This window comes from Triturus cristatus, chromosome 4_1 (genome assembly GCF_964204655.1).
Source record: "Triturus cristatus chromosome 4_1, aTriCri1.1, whole genome shotgun sequence".
In the NCBI taxonomy this organism is placed as follows: Eukaryota; Metazoa; Chordata; class Amphibia; order Caudata; family Salamandridae; genus Triturus; species Triturus cristatus.
The window spans coordinates 1,338,467,635-1,338,492,404 of NC_140585.1; positions in this window are offsets into that span (position 1 = coordinate 1,338,467,635).

Sequence of the window (24,770 nt, forward strand, 5' to 3'; positions counted from 1 at the left end):
TGAACTAACTATAACGGGGGAATTTCATTGGTTTTTTACGAGTGAAATGTCCACCTAACTATAACATGTGTGAAACCTATGGTTTTTTAAGTGAATTTGCAAGGTTTTTTAAATGCTAATTCCTAACTATAACGTGTGTGAAACCTATGGTTTTTTCAGTGAATATATATATTTATGCATATGTGTGCGTGTAGAGAGAGGTATAGAGAGGTAGAGGTGTAGAGAGGTAGAGGTAGAGAGGTAGAGAGTAGTAGAGAGAGAGGTAGAGAGAGGTAGAGAGGTAGAGAGTGGAGGATGAGTAATAGAGAGTAGAGAGTGAGTAGTAGAGAGTAGTAGAGAGTAGTAGAGAGAGTAGCAGAGAGTAGCAGAGAGTGATTAGTAGAGAGTAGTAGAGAGTCTGTAGAAGAGAGTGAGTAGTAGAGAGTAGGTGAGAGTGAGTAGTAGAGAGTAGTAGAGAGTGGGTAATAGAGAGTGAGTAGTAGAGAGTGAGTAGTACAGAGTGAGAAGTAGAGAGTGAGAAGTAGAGAGTGAGTAGTAGAGAGTGAGTAGTAGAGAGTGAGTAGCAGAGAGTAGTAGAGAGCGAGTGGTAGAGAGCGAGTGGTGGAGAGTGAGTAGTGGAGAGTAGTAGAGAGAGAGTAGTAGAGAGAGAGTAGTAGAGAGAGAGTAGTAGAGAGTAGTAGAGAGAGAGTAGTAGAGAGTAGTAGAGAGTGAGTAGTAGAGAGTGAGTAGTAGAGAGTAGTAGAGTAGTAGCGAGTGAGTAGTAGAGAGTAGTAGAGTAGTAGAGAGTAGTCAGTCAGAGTCAGTCAGTCAGTCAGTGTCAGTCAGTCAGTGTCAGTCAGTCAGTGTCAGTCAGTCAGTGTCAGTCAGTCAGTCAGTGTTATTCAATCAGTGTCAGTCAATCAGTGTCAGTCATTGTCAGTCAGTTTCAGTCAGTCAGTGTCAGACAGTGTCAGCAGCTCTGCTGACCTGGTTCTCTGGCTCTAAAGCACTTCTGCTGACCTGGTTCTCTGGCTCTAAAGCAGCTCTGCTCACCTGGTTTCTCTGGCTCTACAGCAGGTCTGCTGACCTGGTTCTCTGGCTCTAGAGCAACTCTGCTGACCTAGTTCTTAGGCTACAGAGCAGCTCTGCTGAACTGGTTCTTAGGCTACAGAGCAGCTCTGCTGATCTGGTGCTCTGGCTCTAAAGCAACTTTGCTGACCCAGTTCTATGGCTCTAAAGCAGTTCTGCTGACATGGTTCTCTGGCTCTAGAGCAGCTCTGCTGGCCTGGTTCTCTCCCTCTAGAGCAGCTCTGCTGACCTGGTTCTCTCCCTCTAAAGCAGCTCTACTGACCTGGTTTCTCTGGCTCTACAGCAGCTCTGCTGACCTGGTTCTCTGGCTCTACAGCAGCTCTGCTGACCTAGTTCTTAGGCTCTAGAGCAGCTCTGCTGACCTGGTTCTCTGGCTCTAGAGCAGCTCTGCTGACCTGGTTCTTAGGCTTTAGAGCAGCTCTGCTGGTCTGGTTCTCTGGCTCTAAAGCAGCTCTGCTGACCTGGTTCTATGGCTCTAAAGCAGCTCTGCTAACTTGGTTCTCTGGCTCTAGAGCGGCTCTGCTGACCTGGTTCTCTGGCTCTACAGCAGCTCTGCTGACCTGGTTCTCTGGCTCTAAAGCAGCTCTGCTGACCTGGTTTCTCTGGCTCTACAGCAGCTCTGCTGACCTGGTTCTCTGGCTCTACAGCAGCTCTGCTGACCTAGTTCTTAGGCTCTAGAGCAGCTGTGCTGATCTGGTGCTCTTGCTCTACAACAGCTCTGCTGACCTGGTTCTCTGGCTCTAAAGTAGCTCTGCTGACCCTGTTCTATGGCTCTAAAGCAGTTCTGCTGACCTGGTTTCTCTGGCTCTACAGCAGGTCTGCTGACCTGGTTCTCTGGCTCTGGAGCAGCTCTGCTGACCTAGTTCTTAGGCTACAGAGCAGCTCTGCTGACCTGGTTCTCTGGCTCTAAGGCAGCTGTGCTGACCCGGTTCTATGGCTCTAAAGCAGTTCTGCTGACATGGTTCTCTGGCTCTAGAGCAGCTCTGCTGACCCGGTTCTCTCCCTCTAGAGCAGCTCTGCTGACCTGGTTCGCTCCCTCTAAAGCAGCTCTACTGTCCTGGTTTCTCTGGCTCTAGAGCAGCTCTGCTGACCTGGTTCCCTGGTTCTAGAGCAGCTCTGCTGACCTTGTTCTCTGGCTCTACAACGGCTCTGCTGACCTGGGTCTCTGGCTCTAGAGCAGCTCTGCTGACCTGGGTCTCTGGCTCTAGAGCAGCTCTGCTGACCTGGGTCTCTGGCTCTAGAGCAGCTCTGCTGACCTGGGTCTCTGGCTCTAGAGCAGCTCTGCTGACCTGGGTCTCTGGCTCTAGAGCAGCTCTGCTGACCTGATTCTTAGGCTCTAGAGCAGCTCTGCTGACCTTGTTCTCTGGCTCTACAACGGCTCTGCTGACCTGGTTTCTCTGGCTCTACAGCAGCTCTGCTGACCTGGTTCTCTGCACTCACGATGCACGCACCCAACTTCGCGAAAATATATTTTAAAATAATATAAGTTTAAGTACAAATATATTATTTTTATGAATATCTTAGATAATCTCTTGCCCTAATATGTATATTAAAGACACATATATATTATTTTGGACCATAAAATTTTTTCGCGGGAGTTCCGCACCCAGCGCACCCCAGCACGTATATTATGTCACGCGGGACCCGCAACCATCTTGTACCGTATTGCGCATGTGTTGCAAATGCGCGGGAGCAGGAGTCACGGACTGGTCGCATGCCAATCGCGCACGTCACGTAATATTTAATGTATATGATGTAACTGAAAAACACGCAGCCGTCTCACACCGTACGTGGATCCTTCACAACTTTTCTAAAATGGCGGCTAGAATGCACGCACCCACCATGATGTGTGTGCTTTGAGTGCGCGACTCCGAAAAAAAATTGTTGGAAATGTTTTTTTTTTTTAAAGAAATCAATATAAATATATTAAAATAGAAAATGAAAACAAGAAAATGAATCAATATTTCAGTTTGAAGTTTTTAAAAAAAAACATTTTGGTGCGTTTTCAGAAAAATATATAATGTTATTTAATGAATAAAATATTTATAAATAAACAGTTAAAAAACTAGAAAATCAGTACAAAAAATAGGTATAACTACTATCACACTTAGAAACTCGCTATTTAAAAAAGCTTTGAAATTCACTAAAAAATCATAGGTTTCAGAGATGTTATAGTTAGAAATTAGCATTTAAAAAACCTTAGAAATTCACAGAAAAAAACATAGGTTTCAGGGATGTTATAGATAGCAGGCCATTTCACTAGTACAAAACCATAGAAATTCCTCTGTTATAGTTAGTCCTGCTAACTATAACTCGCGCGCCCGCAATGACATATTGCATCATTCATGACATGGCACCCCGCGATTTTAAAAAAAAAAAATGTTTTTTCACCCTTCGGGATCCTTCAGGGAGCCCCTGACAAAAGCTAGGGGGTCAGGAACTCTGTACCCTGCCCCCTTTTCACGTTCTCCACCTTTATTTTTCACTGTCACACACAAAATGGCGGACAACACTTCCTGATTTCGACCGATTCGAATGTTGACTGACATGTAACCACCATTCACAATTACCCTCGCGCACGTTAAACGGTGGGCGCATATAGATATTTATGTACTTTTACCTGCAATTTTCTCAGGAACTACTGAACAGATTGACACCATATATGCAAAAGGCACATCCCTGACCTGAGGACTACCTATTTGCCAAATTTCAAGTAATTCTGTTCAGCCGTTCGGGCTGTACCTTCGACTAAAGGTCCTATGGGAAAATGCATGGGGAAAATGTGTTTTGGGACCTCCCTTTTTTCTCAGCCCCCACTTGACGAATCACCCTGAGACTTCCAGGGTAGGGGCTGAGCGGAGCGCCCCATTAGTTTTGAAAATTTTGCGAGGATCCGTCAACCGGCGCCAAAGTTATTCAAAATAGAATTTTCAGATTTCCTATGGAAACACGGTCCTAACTATAACTATCTACTGGCCAGTAGATAATATACATACATATACCAAGGTGTATTGAAGTATGAATGGTTGTATGAGTGTCTGAATGGATGGTTTAGTATGTGTGTGACTGATTGTATAAGTGAGTGATTAAGTGTGTCTTACTGAATGCATGTCAGTTGGTGTGTAAGCGGCTGCATGGGTTGGTGAGTAGCTACATGTGTGTCTATATGTGTTATGATTGGTTGTCTGAGTTTCTGTTTGGTTGCCTGAGTGTCTGTGTGGGAGGGTGGGGGGTGTGACTATGTGCATAGATGTGTGAGTGGGTGATTCACTGGGTGTATGGGTTCAAGAGTGCATCTGTGAAGGGCTGCATGGGTGGGTGAGTGTGTGTATGGGTGTGTTAGTGAGTGATTGGATGTCTCAGTGGTACATGTGTGAGTAACTACATATGTGAAAGGCAATATATGTGAGTGTTGAAGTACATAAATCACTGTGTCAGAGTGAGTGATTCTGAGAGTGGCTTTATGGATGAGTGTGTGCTTGTATCAGTGATTGTATAAGAGAGTAAGTATGTGTTAGTATCTATATGAATAAGATAAGTGAGGTGGTGTGTGTATAACTGTATAGGTGAGTAAATGGGAGTGTGAATGATTCTTTGCATGATTTACTAGGTGTGTGAATAACTCTGTATAGGTGCACATGATAGTGCTGTATTGATAAGTGACTGCATGTATGAGTGACTGTATGGGTGAATGAGTGGACGTGTATAGACCTAGGAATCAGTGAGTGGGTATGTAGTAACTGGTATTGGTGTGTCTATGGTTTCAAAAACCTTAGTCTGTATTTTAGAGTGGGTGTATCAAAGGTTATATTAGGATGTGAAGAGGTACATCAGACTATCACATGGATGATGTCATCATTCTTGTCATCAATGATGTCATTTGAGATGTCATCAGTGATATCATCAGTGATGTCACTGACCATGTCATTAATGATGTAATATGTGACGTCATCAGCAGTGCATTGCGGGTGCGAGAGTTATAGTTAGCTCAACTAACTAGAATGGCCAAATTTCTATTGTTTTGTATGAGTGAAATGTCCAACTGACTATAAAGTCCCTGAAACGCATGTTTTTTTCTGTGAATTTTAAGGTTTTTTAAATGCTAATTTCTAACTATAATGTCCCTGAAACCTGTGTTTTTTTTCAGTGAATTTCTAAGGTTTTTTAAATACTAATTTCTAACTATAACGTCCCTGAAACCTGTGTTTTTTTCAGTGAATTTCTAAGGTTTTTTAAATTATAATTTCTAACTATGCCTACAGAGGTAGAACATGTGCAGAAAGAGGAAGAAAGGCGCAGAAAGAAGCAAGAGAAATGAAGAAAGAGGCAAGAGAAGTCCAGAAAGATGAAGAAAAGTGGAAAAAGAAGCAAGAGATATGCAGAAAGAACCAAGAGAGGTGCAAAAAGAGGCCTTGTTGCAAAGTCATCCTGTGCCCCCAAGGTTTTGCTGACTGGTACTGGTGGTAACTGACTCTGACTAACCAGGCCCAGAGCAAGTGCTATGCTGAAAGACACTTAGAATTCAGTGAAAACACCAACATACACTAGGGTACACTACGGGTTGGGGTATCCCTGTGATTGGCATGACCTCCCCTGTCAGGCCCTAGTACCTAACAGGGCAGGGGGATTAAAACTACCTCTAACTCAGAGGTGCAGGAAGAGGCAAGAGAGGTGCATAAACAGGCAGGAAAGGTGCAGAGACAGGGAACAGGGGTAAAGAAAAAGGGAAGTGAGGTGCAGAAACAAGTAAGAGCAGTGCAGAAAGAACCAACAGAGGTGCAAAAACAGGCAAGAGGGGTGCAGAAACTGGTACAAGGGGTGCAGAAAGAAGGAAGAGAAGTGCAGAAAGAGGCAAGAGAATTGCTGAAAGAAGCAACAGAGGTATAGAAAGAAGCAAGAGAAGTGCAGAAAGAGGCAAGTGAGGTGCAGAAAAAAGCAAGAGCAGTGCAGAAAGAACCAACAAAGGTGCTGAAACAGGCGTGAAGGGTGGAGAAAGAGCAAGAGAAGTGCAGAAAGAGGCAAGAGAGGTACAGAAAGAGGCAAGAGAGGTGCAGAAACAGACAGGAAAGGTGCAAAACAGGGAACAGGTGTGCAGAAAGAGGCAAGAGAGGTGCAGAAAGAGAAAAGGGATGCAGAAAGGGGCAAGAGGTCTGCAGAAAAAAGCAACAGAGGTACTGAAAGAGGCAAGTGAGGTGCAGAATGAAGCAACATGGGTGCAGAAAGAGGCAAGAAAAGTGCAGAAAGAAGCAACAGAGGTGCAGAGAGAGACAAGAGAACTGTAGAAAGAGGCAAGAGAGTTCCAGAAACAGGCAAGAGAGGTGCAAAAAAAGGGAACAGGGGTGCAGAAAGAGGCAAGAGAGGTGCAGAAAGAGGCAAGAGAGGTGCAGAAAGAGGGAAGAAATGTACAGAAAGAGGCAAGAGGAGTGCAGAAAGAAGTAACAGAGGTGCAGAAGGAAGTACGAAGGGTGCACAAAGAGGCAGGAGAAGTGCACAAAGAAACAACAGAGGTGCAGAAGGAGACAAGAGAACTGTAGAAAGAGGCAAGAGAGTTGCAGAAATAGACGAGAGGTGCAGAAAGATGCAGGAGAACTGCCAGAGGTGCTGAAGGAGTCAAGAGAACTGTAGAAAGTGGCAAGAGAGTTGCAGAAAGAGGCAAGAGAGGTGCAGAAAAAGGGAACAGGAGTGCAGAAATAGGCGAGAGAGGTGCAGAAAGAGGCAAGAGGAGTGGAGAAAGAAGCAACAGAGGTGCAGAAGGAAGCAATAAGGATGCACACAGAAGTAAGAGGAGTACGGAGAGAAGCAACAGAAGTGCAGAAAGAATCAAGAGAAGAGCAGAAAGAAGCAACAGATGCAGAAAGAGGGAAGACGGGTACAGAAAGAGGCAAGATGGGTACAGAAAGAAGCAACAGAGGTGCAGAAGGAGATAAGAGAACTGTAGAAAGAGGCAGGAGAGTTGCGGAAATAGGCACGAGAGGTGAAGAAAAAGGGAACAGGGGTGCAGAAAGAAGCAAGAGAGGTGCAGAAAGAGGGAAAAAAGGTACAGAAAGAGGCAAGAGGAGTGCAGAAAGAAGCAACAGAGGTGCAGAATGAAGCAAGAAGGGTGGAGAAAGAGGCAAGAGAAGTGCAGAAAGAAGAAACAGAGGTGCAGAAGGAGACAAGAGAACTGTAGAAAGAGACAAGAGAGTTGCAGAAACAGGCAAGAGAAGTGCAGAAAAAGGGAACAGGAGTGCAGAGCGAGGCAAGAGAGGTACAGAAAGAGGCAAGAGGAGTGCAAAAAGAAGCAACAGAGGTGCAGAAGGAAGCATGAAGGGTACAGAAACAGGCAAGAGAACTGCAGAAAGAAGCAACAGAGGTGCAGAAGGACTCAAGAGAACTGTAGAGGCAAGAGGGTTGTAGAAACAGGCAAGAGAGGTGCAGAAAGAGGGAAGAAAGGTACAGAAAGAGGCAAGAGGAGTACAGAAAGAAGCAACAGAAGTGGAGAAAGAAGCAAGAGAACTGCAGAAAGAAGCAACAGAGGTGTAGAAAGAGGGAAGAGGGGTATAGAAAGAGGCAAGAGGGGTGCAGAAAGAAGCAACAGAGGTGCAAAAGGAGACGAGAATTGTAGAACTAGGCAAGAGAGTTGCAGAAAGAGGCAAGAGAGGTACATGAAAAGAGAACAGGAGTGCAGAAAGAGGCAAGAGATGTGCAGAAAGAGGGAAGAAAGGTACAGGAAGAGGCAAGAGGAGTGCAGAAAGAAGCAACAAAAGTAGAGAAAGGAGGAAGAGAAGAGCAGAAAGGAGCAACAGAGGTACGGACAGAGGCAAGAGGGATGCAGAAAGAGGCAAGAGGGATGCAGAAAGAAGCAACAGAGGTGCAGAAGGAGAAAAGAGAACTGTAGAAATAGGCAAGAGAGTTGCAGAAAGAGGCAAGAGAGGTGCAGAAAAAGGGAACGGGGTGCAGAAAGAGGCAAGAGAGGTACAGAAAGATGGAATAAAGGTACAGAAAGAGGCAAGAGGAGTGGAGAAAGAAGCAACAGAGGTGCAGAAGGAAGCAAGAAGGATGCACAAAGAGGCAAGAGGAGTGCATAAAGAAGCAACAGAAGTGCAGAAAGAAGCAGGAGAAGAGCAGAAAGGAGTAACAGAGGTACAGAAAGAAGCAAGAGGGTTACAGAAAGAGGCAAGAGGTACAGAATGAGGGAAGAGGGGTGCAGAAAGAGGCAAGAGAGATACAGAAAGAAGCAAGAGAGGTGTAGAAAGAAGCAAGAAGCGTGCAGAAAGAAGCAACAGAGGTGCATAAAGAGGCAAGAGGGGTGAACAGATAGGCAAGAGAGGTGCAGAAAGAAGCAACAGACGAGCAGACGGAGGCAAGATAAGTGCAGAAAGAGGTGAAGAAAGAGGCAAAAGGAGTGCAGAAAGAAGCAAGAGAGGTACAGAACGAGGCAAGAGGGGTATAGAAAGAGGCAAGAGGGGTGCAGAAATTTGCAAGAGAGATGTAGAAAGAAGCAACAGAGGTACAGAAGGAAACAAGAGAATCTGCAGAAAGAGGCAGGCGAGTTGCAGAAAGAGGTAAAAGGGGTGCAGAAAGAGGCATGGAGAAATTTGGAACAGAGGTGCAGAAAGAAGCAAGAGCAGTGCAGAAAGAACCAACAGAGGCAAGAGAGGTACACAAAGAGGCAAGAGGGGTACAGAAAAAGGCAAGAGGGGTGCAAAAAGAAGCAGCAGATGTGCTGAAAGAGAGGTGCAGAAGCAGGAAAGAAAGGTGCAGGAAGAGGGAACAGGGGTGCAGAAAGAGGCAAGAGGGATACAGAAATTTGCAAGAGAGGTGCTGAAAGAAGCAAGAGCAGTGCAGAAAGAAGCAAGAAAGATGGACAAAGAGGGAAGAGGGATGCAGACATTTGCAATAGAGTTGCAGAAAGAACCAGTAGCAGTGCAGAAAGAGCCAACATGGTGCAAAAAGAGGCAAGAGGGGTGCAGAAAGGGGTAGGAGAGGTGCACAAAAGGCAAGAGGGGGTACAGAAAGAGGCAGAAGGAGTGCAGAAAGAAGGAAGAGAAGTGCAGAAAGAAGCAACAGAGGTGCTAAAAGAGGCACAAAGGCTGCAGAAATAGGCAAGAAAAGTGTAGAAAGAAGCAATAGAGGTACAGAAAGAAGCAAGAGGGGTACAGAAAGAGGGAAGAGGGGTGCAGAAAGAGGCAAAGGGTGCAGAAAGCGGCAAGAGGGGTGCAGAAAGAAGCAATTGAGGTACAGAAACAGGCAAGAGAAGTGCAGAACGAGGCAATAGAATTGCTGAAAGAAGCAATAGAGGTATAGAAAGAAGGAAGAGAAGTGCAGAAAGAGGCAAGTGAGGTGCAGAAAGAGGCAAGAGAGGTGCAGAAAGAGACAACAGGGGTGCAGAAAGAAGCAAGACAGGTGCAGAAAGAAGCAAAGGAGGTGCAGAAAGAAGCAAGGGAGGTACAGAACAAAGAGAATGAAGTACAGAAAGAGAAACAGGCAAGAGAAGTGCAGAACGAGGCAATAGAATTGCTGAAAGAAGCAATAGAGGTATAGAAAGAAGGAAGAGAAGTACAGAAAGAGGCAAGTGAGGTGCAGAAAGAAGCAAGAGAGGTGCAGAAAGAAGAAAGACGCATGCAAAAAGATGCAAGAGAAGTGCAGAAAGAGGCAACAGAGGAGCAGAAAGAAGCAAGAGAAGTGCAGAAACACCATGTGGTAAAAATGTGCCTCCAGCTGCCCACACCTGGGACATTGTGAGTATTCCCCCAGGAACATGAACCCTATATGCTTTGGCGTAAGGTAGGCCTCGAGCAGATAATGGAACCATGTGAATTTCAGCCTGCAATTACGGGACACTTTTTAATAAACTCCTTGGCTGCTGCTCTTTACTTGTTGGATAACTTTTGGGTCAAGCAGGTAGACAATCAGTAATGAATTTTCAGGCACTGGTGCAAAAACTGCCTCACAGGGCAGTATAAAACATTGTCACAGCCCGGCATCTGTTCCTAGGAGTATACAAGCATTGTAATATCTCCCTATTTACAGGTTTCTCCTGCCCCAATACAGTACAAACCACATGGATCAGTGCCCTGCGTGTCAGGAATTGGCCCTGGTTCACTCTGGATTTTTCCACTATTCCTTGAAATATATTTAATGCACCCTGGTCATAAAAGTCTCCCAACGAGAGCAGCACCGCTTCCATCCATGGCCTCGTATCATGTGAGACTGTCAAGGCTTGGAGTTCTGACCATTCCCATAGTAGTGGCATCTGTAAGCTTGGCTTTTGTAAGATATGTATTCTAGACAGTATCTCTTACTTAACTGCCGGACATCAGAGGTTTTCAAATGTTAAATGGGGAATGACATGCAGTTCACGATTCCAGGCCCTCTCTGTGGGTAGAAAGACATGGGAGCATACTCAAGAACGTGTGTTAAAAATAGCAATAGTTACTTTACGCAACTCGGCATATCGCAGTCCATTGCGGGAAAATAATAGTGTTAACGTACAATTCTCAACACTGCGGTACAATGTGATAGTCCCACGATAATACATAAAATGTCCGCGTAAATGGCACCAGGATGGCTATAAAAAAAAAACCACAACGCGAAAAAAGTGGCGATGGGCCCAACCACGATAAACAAATCAGCGACAATCTTCCCCAGGCCTGCAATTCACACACGTCAGGCGGGAAAAACAACTACAAAAGTGAAAAAAAACCACAAAAAAAAGACAAAACACAACGAAGCGCAATGGGCGCAGCTGGAGGAAGTCCCCACAAGCACCCCGGAGGACAAGCCTGGGACCTCGGGTCAGGGAATATCAAGGAGAAGAAGAGTAGGAAGAAGCAATTCAGTCTGCAGGAAAACAGGATCCTGATAAAGGAGGTGGTAGAACACCATCAACAACTGTTCGTCACCTCCACTGTGTCATTGGCAACTAAAAATGGAATATGGCAGTCCATCGTGGACAATGTGAATGCAGTCGTAGTGCGGAAGAGGACAATGAATGAGATCAAGAGGCACTGGCATGATGTCAAGCGCAAAACTAAGAACAAACTCGCCACCAACCGGAAGGCAGCAATGCAGACTGGAGGTGGCAGTCCAGTGCCACAGGAGGAGCTGGACGAGATGGAGGAAATGGTGTCCACAGTCATCAGTGGGTAGACGGTGGCAGGAGTTGGGGGACAAGTACAAGTACAAACACAAATCCGTGATGGTGTCAAAATGTCCACTGTCCCGCATCAAATAGCAGGCTCCTCCCAAACAGTCACAATGTATACTGTCATGCAGTCTGAATGTAAACATGTACAATGCGTCAACATACATGTAAACACAATGTTAAAACGCATCTCCCCTTCACATTGCAGAGGGAATTACAACACCTCCTGCAGAGCAGTCCGAACCTCTCTTCTCTGATGACGATGAGGACCACCACACCTCCGATGAGGACGCCCTCAAAGAGTTGGCCTGACATATGCTGTCCACTAGTTATAGTGGGCACCTTGTGTGAGAAGTTGGCCTGATATAGGCTGTCCACTAATTATAGTGGGCACCTTGTATCAGTCCAAACAACCCCTTATTGGTTATAGGTTAATGACAACCTTTATTGAAAGCTATCTTAGTGGTAACTATGGAGAGCAGCCTTCAGGCCAAGTCTTGAAGGAATGTAAAGCAGCTTGTTTTACCAATCTATAAACACTTGAGTCACTAAATGAAAGATATCCACATATATAAAATATATGTATTTATTACTAAACACACCCTCCTAGTCTCTTTATGAGACTAGATGTCAAAACACATAAGTTACACTTCAATAATCACAGTAAAATAGCACAAATACACGTCAGGCCCTAGGGTCGAGCCAAACCATATACTAAAATAGTGGTATAAGAACCACGACTTAACTAGGGACAAGGCCTAGAGCCTGTAGAATCGCTGGGACCCCAAGGAACCACCAGAGATAGTGACACAGGGCACCCACGGGCTGTGTGCAGTGTGTGAACACAGCCGCAAGCTCCCATTAGCTTCTATGGGGAAAGTTGTGGTTAGATTTTTAAAGATTAGGGACACTTAGAAATGAGTCGAGACCAAACCCTTTTGGACTTAGGAAGTTCTAGGGCCAGCACCCACGGAGCACCAGAGTACTCGTGTTACCTCACCCAGGGAAGGCGGGTTCACAGGTGTCTTTTGGTGTAGTGTTGGGTCGTCGATTTCAATGGGAGCTGGCAAAGAAGTGCTGCTGCCGTGAAGATGCGAAGTGTCCGGAGAGATCCAAGCATGGATCAAAGATGAGAAGAACCTGAAAGCAGAGGGGACAGAGTCTGGGTCACTTGCCAGTGACCATGAAGGCAATGAGCAGATGCCCACCAATGTCCGGTGATTTCAGGTGAGAGAGGTGAAACTTGACTCTTCAGCCGCGAGGCCCAGGAGGCGTCGAGGACAACCAGGAGCTGGATTCGAGCTGTGCCACAAAGGTTGTTGAGTGCTGCAGCATCGAGGCCCAGATTGGACACAACAAGCCTTGGCAACAGCAACCCATGCAGAAACGAGAAAGATGCTTCGGTGATGATCAGCAAGGTCTGTGGGACTCACCACTTGGTTGGGAGTCAGGGCACATCTGGTGCAATCCGGAAAGCCCAAGGAAATGCAAAGTTACCCCCTCAGGGACCCACCAGTCGATGGACCAGGGATCGCGAAGGGAGCTCGAGACAAAACACAAAATGGCAGTCCATGGATCACTCGGAATGACCAGGCCGACAATCTTCAGTGGATCCAGTGCTCGAGGTGGGGACTACAAGTCAGCCCAAGCATGACTTCAAGAGATGTCGAGAAGTCAATGCACTTGCAGAAATACACGGTGACCAGGAGTTCCGGTTCCATGCTACTCATGAGGGCTGCGGGTCTCAGCTTTGCTGGGGACCCGGGTCGGCCTCAGAGATGTCTGGACTGGGCTGCAAATATTTTGGAGTCCGGCGGGAGCTTCGATGATGGAGACTGGCAAATTGCTTCATTGGTCCCTGCCAGAGCAGAGTGACGAAGGTCCAGGATTCAGCTGCAGAGTTTTATCCTGGGTAATCTAAAGTCCTAACGACTGGGGTCCCATACGTATACTAAGGTAGGGGGTTGGACATACTCTGGGGACCCACCTATGGTAGGGTTTGGAAAGAGGGGTGGTTACACCCATTTCCTTTGTCCAGTTTCATGCCAGAGCAGGGGCTGGAAGCCCCTGAACCAGTTTGAACTGGACTATGCACAGGGACATCAAATGTGCCCCCAGTGCAGGACTTCAAAGCACTCAGAGAGTGCTCCCACCAAGCTCCAATACACATAATCCTGTCTGCGAGGTGGTTACACCTCCCTGTGACAGGAAACCTATTGTCCAGGCCTCCCCTGCCAGAGTTTCGGCCAGCAGCAGGAGGCCAGACCCGTGTCTGTGGCTGCAGCATCCATTTTGTGATGCCAGGGCTCTATTAAGTTTCTACCGGGTATACCAGAGCTGTCATGTCTCTCCCTCTAGAAGGGTGGGATCATACTCCCACACCAGTTACTGGTGTGGGGGTATGATTCCAAAGTGCTTGACACCAAACAAGACATGTTTCCGTGCAGCCAGTCCAAAGTTAGCATTTACCGTTTGGTTATAATGCACTTAAGAGTATATGGTCAGGCTGCACTACAAATAGCATCAGAGAAGGGTCTCTGAATGCTGCAGAGGGACTCTGCTCATGCAGGGGTACCCTCTCACTTAAGAACCAAGCACTCTGCCTTCAGGATTGATAAGTCCTGCCATAGGAGTGACTGATAGGTTTATATGTGTGTATATGGTTAGATATAGTGAACCTATATCTCAGTAAGGGGTGCATACGCCACCTTACCCAGGCTGCAGTAGCAGACCTGTGGTGTCATTTTGGGTGGCTTTCCAGGGGTGGCATAATACATGCTTCAGCCCCTGGTAGGCCTCTGGGGTACCTATGCCCTGGGTACATAGTATACCATATACTAGGGGCTCACAAGGGCACCTCAGATCCAATCTGTAATGTATCTAAAGTACATGGAATCATTTTAGAGAGGAAGCAGCTAGGCTGGGGCCCTGATTAGCAGGGTCCCAGTTAGACTAAAGTAAAAAAAACAGTGAAACACCAGCAAAAAGTGGGGGTAAACATGTGAAGCAGATCCTACTCTCCTACACAACCCCCCCCCCCAAATGCAGGGACATTAAACTAACCTTGACCAGTTGAGTCTTCATGTTCTAAGTGGAAATATCTGGAGAGTCCATTTGCATTGGCATGGTTACTCCCAGGTCTATGTTCCACTGTATAGTCCATCCCCTATAGGGAAATGGACCACCTGAGCAATTTGGGATTTTCACCCTTCATCTGTTTTAGTCATAAGAGGGGCTTATGTTCTGTCTGAACAATGAAGTGAGTACCAAATAAGCATGGCCTCAACTTCAGAGCCCAAACCACAGCAAAGGCCTCCCTCTCAATGGCTGACAAACGTTTCTCTCTGGGGGTCAACCTTCTGCTTATGAAAGCTACTGGTTGATCCTGACCTTCATCATTCAACTGTGACAGTACAGCCCCTACACCCAACTCAGATGCATCTGTTTGGACAATGAACTTTTTGGAGTAGTCAGGACTTTGCAGAATGGGAGCAGTGCACATGGCCTGCTTCAGGTCATCAAATGCCTTTTGACAGCTAGCTGTCCACTGAACCTTTTTGGGCATTTTCTTAGAGGTTAAGTCGTTCAGGGGTGTCACTATTGATGCATACCCCTTGACAAATCTTCTATAGTACCCAGTCAGGCCTAAGAAGGCTCTCACCTGAGTCTGGGTATTTGGAGCAACCCAGTCCATTATGGTCTGGATTTTGCTCTGTAATGGTTGAAACTGGCCTCTACCTACAAGGTGGCCCAGGTACACAACCTGACTCTGCCCTATCTGGCACTTAGTAGCCTTGATAGTTAGGCGTGCTTTTTGCAGGCCCTCCAAAACATTCCTCAGGTGGACCAGGTGATCCTCCCAGGTGAAGCTAAAGACAACAATATCATCTAGTATAGATATGATGCTATATAGTTTTCCAGGCCTGTAAAGACTTGATTCACCAACCTTTGGAAAGTGGCAGGTGCATTCTTCAAACCAATGGGCATTATCCCAAATTGATAGTGCCCACTAGGGGTAGAAAATGCTGTCTTTGGCTTTGCATCATCAGCTAGTCTGATCTGCTAGTAGCCAGCTGTCAGGTCAAATGTGCTTAGAAACTTGGCTGAGGCCAAAGTATCTATTAGCTCATCTGCCCTGGGTATGGGATGGGCATCAGTCCTGGTGACTGCATTGAGACCCCTGTAGTCTACACAAAACCTCATCTCTCACTTGCCATCTGTGGTGTGAGGTTTAGGTACCAGGACTACTAGATTAGCCCCAGGGCTGACTGAGGGCTCAATCACTCGCAAATCCAACATCTTTTGGACTTCTGTCCTTATACAGTCCCTGACATGGTCAGGTTGCCTGTAGATCTTATTCCTCACAGGCAGACTGTCCCCAGTGTCCACTTCATGAGTGCACCAGGTGGTCTGACTTGGAGTCAGAGAAAACATATGTCTGAAGTGGCTGAGACGTTTTCTGCAGTCAGTTTGCTGCTGGCCAGTGAGGCTGCCTGCCAAGGCTACACCATCAACTGACCCATCATCAGGGTTCTGAGAAAGCAGGTCAGGGAGTGGGTCACTATTTCTCCTGTCCTTCATCAGTAGCCATGAGCAAGCCCATGTCTGCCCTGTCAACATATGGTTTTAGTCTGTTGACATGAAGTACCCTGTGGGGACTCCTAGGGGTACCGAGGTCTCCAAGTAGGTGACCTCCCCTTTCTGTTCAACAATTGTATGGGGGCCACTCCATTTGTCCTGGAGGGCTGCTGGTGCCACAGGCTCCAACACCCACACTATCTGCCCTGGCTGGAAGACAGTCAGTACAGCCTTTTGGTCATGCCAGGCTTTTTGTAATTCCTGGCTAGCCTCAAGGTTTTTGGTTGCCTTTTTCATGTACTCAGCCATCCTGGAGCGGAGACCAAGTACGTAGTCCACTATGTCCTGTTTGGAGGGCTTGAGAGGTAACTCCCATCCTTCCTTCAGCAGACACAATGGACCCCTGACAGGGTGACCAAACAAAAGTTCAAAAGGGCTGTAACCAACCCCCTTTTGAGGCACCTCCCTGTAGGCAAATAAATGGCAGGGCAAGAGTATGTCCCATCTTCGCCTAAGCTTTTCTAGGAGTCTTTTAATCATGCCCTTTAAGGTTTTGTTGAACCTTTCAACTAAACAATTGCATTGTGGGTGATAGGGTGTGGTGAACTTGTAGTTCACTCCACACTCCTTTCACATAGCAGTCAAGTAACTAGACATGAAGTTTGCACCCCTGTCGGATACTACCTCCTTAGGAAAGCCTACTCTTGAGAATACACTCAGGAGAGCTCTTGCCACCACAGGTGCTGTAGTGGTCCTTAGGGGAATTGCTTCTGGGTACCTGGTGGCATGATCCACCACCACCAGTAACAATCTGTGCCCAGATGCTGTTTGAGTATCCATGGGACCAACAATGTCAATTTTAACCCTCTAAAAGGGAACCCCCACCACAGGTAGTGGTATCAGGGGAGCCTTTGTGGTTCCACCTGCCTTGGCAGGTCACACAGGAACGACAAAACTCCTTAGTGTCTTCAGACATGTGGGGCCAGTGAAAGTGAGGGACCATTCTGTCCTGTTAGAACTGGGGATCTCTAGTTGGCAGAGGTAGGTACCTTTGACCAAATAGGGACCCTTGCTTCTAAGTCAGGGAAAGGGGATTACACTACTGGATAACCCCTGCTCACCCAGTGGTAGCTTGGCACGAGCAGACAGGCTTATCTCAGAGACAGTGTGTTAAGTATTTGTGAACACATACAGTAATACAGTGAAAACACTACAGATGGACACCACACAGGATTTTATAAAAATAAGTATTCTTTATATAGACTTAACACAAGACCACAAACGACACAAATCCACAATACTGTACTTTAAATTGGTTGCAAGATGGTAGGATTAGCTTAGTTCAAGTTGTTGATAAATGCGACACAGTTCTCACAAAAGTACCTGGATGCGTAACGCAAAATGAACAAAAGGCTTGCAGCGTTGGAGATGCGTCGGTTCATTGCTTCGGGGGAGACGATGCGTCGCGCCTCAATGCTTGCGCAGAGTAGGGGATGCGTCTTGATCCTTACCGGAGGGGAGGTGATGCGTAGATTCTCGTGCTGCAGCCCGGTTGCAATGTGGCAAGATGGCGCCTCGGTGCGATGCGACAATCCAGTGCGATGCGATAAGATGGCGCCCTTGATGCGACAATATTGAGAAGATGCAACATGCCCTGGCAGCCTTGCGACGACTCTCGTACTTTGGAGCCGCGACAGGCCCTGTGACACGCTTCTCCTATGATGCGACGGCGACCCTCATGGTTGCGTCGCGCTTCTCCGGTGATGCGACAGCAGACAGCTGCGACAAAGGCACGCTTCTGGGAGATGCGGCAGCAGCACGCTTCTCCGGTGATGTGATGACTACAGCTGCGGCGGCGACATGCTTCTTCTCGTTACGTCGCGCTTCCAGCTCCCAGCGACACGCAGGCTTCTGCAGATAGAATTCCCAGCAAGGAAATTCAGGGGGGAGCTGGTGGTGAAGTCTGTTGTCACTGAGACTTCAGCAGGAGGCAAGCACAAGTTCAAGCCCTTGGAGAAATATTCTGCAAGATGATGAAGTACACACAAAGTTCCTTCTCCTCTCCTCGGCACTGAAGACACCACTGTAGGCCAACCCAGCAACACAGCACACTGGCAGGGGGGCAATCTACTCCTACAGCTTCCTTTGGTTCTTCTCCTTGGCAGAGGTTTCTTCTTGTTGTTCCAGAAGTGACCTAAATTCTTGGGATCAGGGTCCCACTATTTATACCCCAAAATCCTTTGTCCTCTGGAGGCAGAGGGGCCTTTACCTTGTCCAAACCAGTTCTGGTCAGTCCTGGAGCACTTTGTTTACCTGACTCCCTCTTTACTTTCAGAGTGCAGGGCAGAGACATCAGACACACCACAGGAGGTGGAGCCAGTATTGTGGAGGGAAGGCACAGCCCTATTAAGGTCCCAGGTGCAACGCCTCCCACCCATCTAGATGCAGATCTCTCTATTCACCACTGGGACACCTCACCCTGCCTCCTGGAATTCCCCAGCCCTGTCACTCAAACTCCAGACACACAATACACAACCTAGCAGAGGCAGGCTTGGTCAGTTAAGCAAGAAAAAACCTACTTTCTAAAAGTGGTATTTTCAAACACAGAATGTTAAAACCAACTTCACTAAAAGATGTATTTATCATCCTGCGTTCAGGCATACTAAATTCACATTTCTACCATGTTCCCTGTGTCAGTTAGGATTATAAGATGTAATAATCAAACTGTCCATTCTGGCCTGTGGAGAACAGGTAGCCTTGCAATATTGAAAAACGAAAACGGCTGTAATTCACTATTAGAACATGTCACACACACCAGGGCATGTTCTACCTTATACTTACAATTCACCCCGCCCTTGGACCTACCATAGGTGTGTCTGATATGAAGATAAGGGAAGGTGTAGGGACTGGCAAGTGGGTGCACTTGGCCAGTCAGCATGGCAGTACCAGACTGCACACAGGCTCTGCAATGGCAGGCCTGAGACACACTTTACAAGCTGCTTCTGTGGGTGGCACAACCAGTGCTGCAAGCCCACCGGCAGCATTTGATTTAAAAGCCCTGGGCACACATGGTGCACTGTACTAGGGTCTGACTAGTAAATCAAATAACCCAATCATGGAGTCACTAATCAATACATCAATTTAACATAGGGAGCACTTGCACTGTGGCACTGAATGGCAGTGGCACAGTGCCCAAAGCATCTAAACCAGCAAAACATAGGAGGCAATCAGTAAAAATGGAAGGGAGACTCACGCCAATGGTTCCAGGTTTAACACGTGTCCCCTCCAGCTGAAATGTGGGGAGAACTACCCTTCCCCTTGGGAGTTTTCATCACTAAGGAGGAAAAATCTGGACAGACCATCAGCATTGGCGTGTTCTGTACCAGGGCGGTGTTCCACCGTACAGTCCATCCCCTGTAGGGAAATGGACCACCTCAACAACTTTGGGTTCTCACCCCTCATCTGCATCAACCATATGAGGGGCCTGTGGTCTGTCTGAACCCGGAAGTGAGTCCCAAACAGGTATGGTCTCGACTTCTTCAGTGCCCAGACCACAGCAAATGCCTCACGCTCAATTGCACTCCACCTCTGTTCCCGTGGAAGTAACCTCCTACTGATGAAGGCTACAGGTTGGTCTAGGCCCTCTTCATTAATATGTGATGGAACAGCCTGAAGCACGGGTGCTGTGCACATGGCAGTCTTCAGGGCATCAAAAGCCTTCTAACAGGTGTCAGTCCAGTTCACTTTCTTGGGCTGTTTCCTGGAAGTTAGCTCAGTCAAGGGTGCAACAACGTTGCCATACCCCTTGACAAACCTCCTGTAGTACCCCGTGAGTCCTAAAAAGGCTCTCAGCTGTGTCTGAGTCTTTGGGGGTTCCCACGCCAGGATGGTATCAATCTTGAGTTGCAGGGGCGCCACCTGGCCGCTCCCTACCTGGTGCCCCAAGTACACCGCGGAACCCTGCCCGATCTGACACTTACTCGCCTTAATCATGAGGCCTGCCTTGCGCAGTGCCATCAACACTTCCCGGAGGTGGTACAGATGTTCTTCCCAACTGGCGCTGAACACTGCAATGTCATCCAGGTAGGCGGCACTGAAATCTTCCAGTCCAGCCAACACCTGGTTGACCAACCTCTGAAGGGTGGCAGGGGCATTCTTCATCCCAAAGGGCATAACCCGGAATTGGTAGTGCCCATCTGGTGTGGAGAATGCTGACCTCTCTTTGGCCTCATCAGTTAAGGCGATCTGCCAGTACCCAGACGTCAAATCAAACGTGCTGAGGTACTGTGTGCCCCTAACCGATCAATGAGATCATCAGCTCTGGGGATGGGGTACGCGTCAGTCCTGGTGACTGAATTGAGTCTTCGGTAGTCCACACAGAACCTGAGTTCAGGTGTGGCACCAGGCGAGGCAGCCTTTGGGACCAAGACCACTGGGCTGGCCCAAGGACTGTTGGAGGACTCAATCACCCATAAGGCACGCATCTTGGAGACTTCCTCCTTGATGTAAGTCCTGACCTTGTCAGTCACTCTGTAAGCCTTGTGCTTCACAGGAGGACTGTCCCCAGTGTCCACATCATGGACGCACCACTCAGTGACACAAAAACAAATCAGAGAATTGTCCCAACAGTTGGCGACAATCTTGCTGCTGATCAGGTGTCAGTGTGACACAGAGGCTGACCCCATCCACTGACCCATCTTGTTTTGTTGCAGACAGGAGGTCAGGAAGAGGCTCTGTCTCCTCCATTCCATCATCCGTCACTAGGAGCATGCCCACTTCGGCCCTTTCTAAGTGGGGCTTTAGGCGGTTAACATGTATGACCCGCAAAGTGTTCCTTGGAGACCGCAAGTTCACCAAGTAGGTGACATCACTTTTGCGCTCCACCACCTCAAATGGACCGGTCCACCTGTCCTGGAGCGCACAAGATTCTACAGGGGCCATGACCCAAACTTTCTGTCCAGGCTGAAGCTCAATCAAAGTGGCATTCTGATCGTACCACCGCTTCATCTCTTCCTGGCTGGCTTCCATATGTGACTGAGCGAGCTCTCTGAATCACTGAGTCTGGTTCCTGAAGGCCAGCATGTAACTATATACATCCTAGGGAGGTTTCCTAGGAGATTGCTCCCAGCCTTCCTTGACCAGACTCAAAGGTCCTCTTACTGGGTGTCCATACAAAAGCTCAAAGGGGCTGAACCCTAGGGACTTCTGTGGCACCTCACGGTAAGCAAACAGAAGGCATGGCAAGAGGACGTCCCACTTATGCCTCATTGGTTCTTCAAGACCCATGATCATGCCTTTAAGAGTCCGGTTGAACCTTTCAACCAGCCGATTACCTTGGGGGTAGTAAGGAGTGGTGAACTTGTAGGTAACGCCACACTCCTTCCACAGGGACTTCATATAACTAGATATGAATTTGATATTACGGTCTGACACCGCCTCTCTGGGGAACCCCACATGGGAGAAAATCCCCATCAGTGCACGTCCCACCACGGGGGCCGTCACTGTTCTGAACGGGATGGCTTCCGGGTACCGGGTGGCATGGTCCACCAAGACCTGGATAAACCTGTTGCCCATGGCTGTCTTGGGGTCCAGTGGCCCCACAATGTCAATGCCCACCCGTTCAAAGAGGGCACTGACTACTGGGAAAGGTTGGAGAGAAGCCTTTTGCTTCCTTCCACTTTTCCCACTTGCCTGGCAACTTTGACAGGTCCTACAATGAGTATCTGATCTCTTCCGCATCTGGGGCCAATAAAAGTGGGTGACAAGTCTTTCAAAGGTCTTGTTCTGCCCCAGATGTCCAGCTAAAGGTACATCATGAGCCAACCCCAGTAGGAAGGCTCTGAAGCGCTGGGGTACCACCAGCACACGGGCTGACCTAGGCTCAGCAACCTTAGGCTCTGTATACAGGAGGATGTTCTCCCAGTAGATCCAATGTGATCCAGACTGATCACCTGCTGCTTGGTCTGTGGCCTGTTGCCGCAAACCTGCAAGAGAATGGCACTTCTGTTTGGATGTATGTCGTTACAACGCACACTTTTACAACGCATGCACTTACAATGCATTTTTTACAACGCAACATCCACTACAACGCATTCCATTACAACGCATGACACTACAACGCATTTTTAAAAACTACCTTTACAACGCATTCCATTACATCACATACTACCTTTACAACGCATACCATTACAACGCATAATATTAAATTGCATTTAAGGTAAGTATTGGATAGTATAGGGGTAAAAATTACTATTCTTACTCCAGGGGGTGCAACAGTAGGGTAAGTGTTGGATAGTATAGGGGTAAAAATTACTATTCTAACTCCAGGGGGTGCAACAGTGGGATAAGTGTTGGATAGTATAGGGGTAAAAATTACTATTCTAACTCCAGGGGGTGCAACAGTAGGGTAAGTGTTGGATAGTATAGGGTTAAAAATTACTATTCTAACTCCAGGGGGTGCAACAGTAGGGTAACTGTTGGATAGTATAGGGGTAAAAATTACTATTCTAACTCCAGGGGGTGCAACAGTAGGGTAAGTGTTGGATAGTATAGGGGTAAAAATTACTATTCTAACTCCAGGGGGTGCAACAGTAGGGTAAGTGTTGGATAGTATAGGGGTAAAAATTACTATTCTAACTCCAGGGGGTGCAACAGTAGGGTAAGTGTTGGATAGTGTAGGGGTAAAAATGTCTATTCTAACTCCAGGGGGTGCAACAGTAGGGTAAGTGTTGGATAGTATAGGGGTAAAAATTACTATTCTAACTCCAGGGGGTGCAACAGTAGGGTAAGTGTTGGATAGTGTAGGGGTAAAAATTACTATTCTAACTCCAGGGGGTGCAACAGTAGGGTAAGTGTTGGATAGTATAGGGGTGAAAATTACTATTCTAACTCCAGGGGGTGCAACAGTAGGGTAAGTGTTGGATAGTGTAGGGGTTTTAATGTAATATTATGCGTTGTAATGGTATGCGTTGTAAAGGTAGTATGCGATGTAATGGAATGCGTTGTAAAGGTAGTTTTTAAAAATGCGTTGTAGTGTCATGCGTTGTAATGGAATGCGTTGTAGTGGATGTTGCGTTGTAAAAAATATGTTGTAAGTGTAGTGCGTTGTAATAGTTGAGTTGTAAATGTTGTTCCCCCTTCTGTTCTGCACAAAATTCCTCCCTGGAGGGTCCTTCTTCTTGCTGCCAATGGGTCAGCTCAGGTAGGCCCCCCAGTTCAGCAACCTGTTTGCCTGTAGGTTCCAGGGCATCCCCCTCAAGGTCTGCCTCCTCCTGGACCGTGGGAACAATGGGGGCTGGTTTCCCACGCCCCCTGCCTCTTCTCTTCAAGGCAGGCTCCTGAGCCATATTTTCAGGCTCCAGGACCTCTTCAACACCCTTACTGCCTGCCATAGACCGAGTGGTCACACACGCCCACTCAGACAGACCCAACATCTCCAAATGAGCCTTCTTATCCACCTTAGCCTAAGGGGAGTTCTCCAAATCATTGCCCAACAGACAATCCGCAGGCATGGCTGGCCTCACAGCTACCTGAAGAGTACCAGAGACCCCACCCCACTCAAAGGCAACCTGAGCCACATTTCAGTGGCTCTCTGTGTTGTCAGCAGCAACAACTGGGTAAAAGGCATTGGGGACAACCTGCTCTTGAGACACCAGGTGACACTTGACAGCTGTCACACTGGCTCCTGTGTCTCTAAGAGCCTCCACTTTATGGCCATTGATGGTCACCCACTGCCTGTATTTCTTAGTGTTTAATCAGGCAGCTGAGCTGGAGAGACCATCTCAAAGTCTCCTAATGAGACAAGGAACATTTCTGCGGGACCCCACCCACCTTGGGCACCCTTCTCCTCCCCTCCCAGGGCTATGCTTGCCATCTGACGGGGCGGTGCATATGGTGGCACTCTGGAATCCTTCATGGGACACTGTGGATCAAACCAATGGTGGCCCATTTGACCACACGTGAAGCACTTGTAGGGGCCCCTCTAAACAGGTTTACCTGTCGGTGCCTCTTGCTTCTTCTCAGGGGGAGGCTGGGAACCCTTCCCTTGGTTACCTTGGGAATTACTTTGGGGCCCTTTCTGGAACTCCCTCTGTTTACCCTTGCCCCCCCCATTCTTCTGCTGGAGACCCTGCCCACCTTTGGCGGAATCTCCCACATGACCCTTGTGGACCCTGGTACTGACCCAGCGGTCCGCCTCCTCAGCAAGCTTCCTAGGGTTAGTCAACTTGCTATCAATAAGGTGCTTGCGTAGCTCTGGAAAACAATTAGCAGATAAGTGCTCCCTGGCAAACAAATCATAGAGTGCTTCAAATGTATCCACTTTGCTACCCTTCACCCAACCATCCATAGCTCTGCAAAAGAAAGACACATATTCTACCTGTGAGAAGTTGGCCTGGCATATGCTGGTCACTATTTATAGTGGCCACCTTGCACCAGTCCAATTCGACTCTTATGGTAAAGAAAGCTATCCTAGTGGTAGCTGTGGAGAGCAGCCTCCAGGCTAAGTCTCAGAGGAATGTAAAGCAGCGTGTTTTACCTTATAATCTCTTGAATTACCAAATGAAAGGACACCACACAGGTATATATATCAAATATATATGTATTTATTTCTAGACACACTCTACTAATCTCTTTATGAGATTAGAAGTCAGGAACACATTCAAATATCAACGTTTCACAATAAGTTAAGCACAAATATGGCTGGGGCCATAAGGGCGTACCAGACCATATACTAAAAAAGAGGTTTAGGAAAGTCGACTTGCAAGGAGACAAGGCCTAGGGCTTGTAGAATCGCTGGGGCTTCACTAATGCAGCAAAAGCAGGTAAGTAACAGACCCACGGGAGAAGCGTGCAGTGTGTGAACACAGCCGCGGATTCCCTATTGATTTCAATGGAGCAAGTCGCGGTTGGATTTTTAAAGTTTTACGGTACTTCGAGGAAGTCTACAAGCAAGCCACTTGCAAGGTAAGTAATTCGAGGGCCAACACACACTAGGGCA